The sequence below is a fragment of the Asparagus officinalis genome, chromosome 3 (genome assembly GCF_001876935.1).
Source record: "Asparagus officinalis chromosome 3, Aspof.V1, whole genome shotgun sequence".
Taxonomy (NCBI): domain Eukaryota; kingdom Viridiplantae; phylum Streptophyta; class Magnoliopsida; order Asparagales; family Asparagaceae; genus Asparagus; species Asparagus officinalis.
The window spans coordinates 5440142-5443950 of record NC_033796.1 but is presented as its reverse complement, the minus strand read 5'-3'; positions in this window follow the sequence as shown (position 1 = coordinate 5443950).

Here is a 3809-nt window from a genome sequence, read left to right as displayed (position 1 = left end):
AGTCTTCCCGGAGGACTACGTCAAAAGGAAAGCAGAAGGTGCACGAACACTCAGATCGTGAGACTCACATTGGTGAATGCTAATGTGCTAATGTGCTTACTCTGAAGCCGGAGCAGAAGACTGTATCTACTAACTTGATTGCGGTCCAAGAGGGAGTACTAGAAAAACTTTCATTTCCCAAAAATACCATTCATCTTTCATAAAATTAACCAATTTACTCTATGATCATAACTCTCAATCTTATTAAATCACATTAATTAAGTGTTTATACTATAGTATATAGCTATTCTTAAGATTATTAAATAAATAAATCAATTATAATAGTATTAGATTATCAAGTGTATGATGTTTTAATATACTATAGGAATTAATATTTATGTAATAATGCAACTCCAATTAGATTATAATAGTACAAAATTATATTAAACATTAGATTTTTAATAGTATAAGATTATAATTAAACATTTTTTAGTGCTTGTTAGCTACATATAACACTTATATCTCATCTAGAGTGGTTTTAAATAAAAATTGAAATAGTTAATTATGTAACTCTAATTAAATTAATAAATTAATCGTTATATAATCAAATTGTTAACGATAACTTGGTGTTTATGTGCATTTATATAAAGGCATAGATAAAACGTTTTATTCGAGCTTTAATAGGTTATAGTGCCAAAGATACACATACCAAGATAGAAAATAGTTCACACTTCTCTAATTCTATCTTAAGTGGTCCCCACAAAACTTAGATATTCTAATGAGTGAAAATTTGATGTTCTTCTAATGGAAACATTCCATAAAGAAGAAAATCAACAGTTTGGAAAGCTTCTTTTCGTGCATTAACACTTTTGACAAGTGAGCTCCTCTTGATACATTCAACAAATTATCACAAACCCCTCCAACGTCCATCTGTTTCATTTCACTCCGTGTATAATCTTCTTCCTAGGTCCCCTCTCTCCCACTCTTCACATAACAAATACTAGGTCAAATCAATCATACTCTTTTTAAAAACACAAGTTCGGGAAAATCTTTTGGTAGACAAAAAGACCATTGAAATTCAAATTAATCCATTAAGTAAGAGTAAGTTGATAAATTAATGTATTCTTATTGGATATACATAGTATGAAGATAATGATATAGTTTAAATTAAAATGTAAACCTAAATGAATTTATTAAATGCCAAATTTATAAATATATACAAGATGAATGGCGTATATGCAAAAACCAAACAAATTAGTGAGTCAAATAATGTCCGCTGCATAGGTCGAACCCCAAAACAACGCAAACCTACAAATATACATAATGTGGACGGAGTATTTGCAAAATCTACCAAACAAATTAAAGAGACAAAATCATTTTGAAAATTATAAAAAAGGAAAATTAAAATAAACGGTTGCGATATAAGGACACAACGTGGTGATCTCTCACCAACTAAAATTCAAGTAGTTCACGACACTACATAATTAGTTTCAAAGTTTAATTATACTATTATTATTTAAATAGAACTCTATTTACAATTGTTTTTCTCTCACATGCAACATCACATACCAATGTTTATATGCCAGGAAACTACAACAATTTTCGTAGCACTTTTATCTCCTTCTACATGTATTTGTCTTTGTTATTTTCTTCTTATTAGATTAGGTTAGATTATTTTAAAGCAATTAATTATATTGTATATTTGATTTTTTTCATATCAAGAAATATCAAAAAAGTTTACAGTACTTTCATTTATTTTCTTCTTATTAGATTAGATTAGATTAGATTATTTTAAAGCAATTAATTATATTGTATGCTTGATTTTTTTTTCAGATTAGAAATTGTAATAATTTTCATAGCACTTTTATCTCCTTCAACATATATGTGATTTTGTTATTTTCTTCTTATTAGATTAGATTAGATTAGATTATATTTTTAAAAATTATGAATTATGAAATTTTGTTATTTTCTTCTTATTAGATTAGATTAGATTAGATTATATTTTTAAAAATTATGAATTATGAAATTGCAATAATTTTCACATCATTTTTATCTATTTTCTTCGTATTAAATTAGATTAGATTATTTTAAAGCAATTACTTATATTGTATGTTTTATTAGATCATAAAGTTTAATTATACTATTATTATTTAAATAGGTACTATTTGTATAAAAATCAAAGAGAATCTCACACATATCTTAAATCTCATACTAATTGTAATATTTACACATAGGTGTTGGTTCCACAAAACTTAGATATTCTAAGGAGTGAAAATTTAATGTTCTTCTGATGGAAACATTTCATAAAGAAGAAAATCAGCAGCTTAGAAAGCTTCTTTTCGTGCATTAACACTTTTGACAAGTGAGCTCCTCTTGATACATCCAACAAATTATCACAAACCCCTCCAACGTCCATATGTTTCATTTCACTCTGTGTATAATCTCCTTCCTAGGTCCCCTCTCTCCCACTCTTCACATAACAAATACTAGGTCAAATCAATCATACTCTCTTTAAAAGCACGAGTTCGGGAAAATCTTTTGGTAGACAAAAAGACCATTGAAATTCAAATTAATCCATTAAGTAATCGGGAAAATCTTTTGGTAGACAAAAAGACCATTGAAATTCAAATTAATCCATTAAGTAAGAGTAAGTTTCTAAATTGATGAATTCTTATTGGATATACATAGTATGAAGATAATGATATAGTTTAAATTAAAATGTAAACCTAAATGAAGTTATTAAATGCCAAATTTATAAATATATACAAGATGAATGGCGTATATGTAAAAACCAAACAAATTAGTGAGTCAAATAATGTCCGCTGCATAGGTCGAACCCCAAAACAACGCAGACCTACAAATATACATAATGTGGACTGAGTATTTGCAAAATCTACCAAACAAATTAAAGAGACAAAATCATTTTGAAAATTATAAAAAAGGAAAATTAAAATAAACAGTTGCGATATGAGGACACAACGTGACGATCTCTCACCAACTAAAATTCAAGTAGTTCACGACACTACATAATTAGTTTCAAAGTTTAATTATACTATTATTATTTAAATAGAACTCTATTTACAATTGTTTTTCTCTCACATGCAACATCACATACCAATGTTTATATGCCAGGAAACTACAACAATTTTCGTAGCACTTTTATCTCCTTCTACATGTATTTGTCTTTGTTATTTTCTTCTTATTAGATTAGGTTAGATTATTTTAAAGCAATTAATTATATTGTATATTTGATTTTTTTTTATATCAAGAAATATCAAAAAATTTTACAATACTTTCATTTATTTTCTTCTTATTATATTATATTAGATTAGATTATTTTAAAGCAGATAATTATATTGTATGTTTGATTTTTTTCAGATTAGAAATTGTAATAATTTTCATAGCACTTTTATCTCCTTCAACATATATGTGATTTTGTTATTTTCTTCTTATTAGATTAGATTAGATTAGATTGGATTTTTAAAAATTATGAATTATGAAATTGCAACAATTTTCACATCTATATATATATATATATATATATATATATATATATATATATATATATATATATATATATATATATATATATATATATATATATATATATTCCACAGGACTACAGATATCTTGAAAATGAACGAAGAAAACCACGAAAAAAACCATATTAATTACCCACACACACCCACTATTTTCAAAACCACCATTCTCCATCTCCATCTATTATATATCCACATATCAAATTAAGATGCTAGAGTTTCCCCTCACAAACTACACCATTCTCCATCTCCTTTGTACTTAAATTGTATAACATTCATTGCGATGAGGAC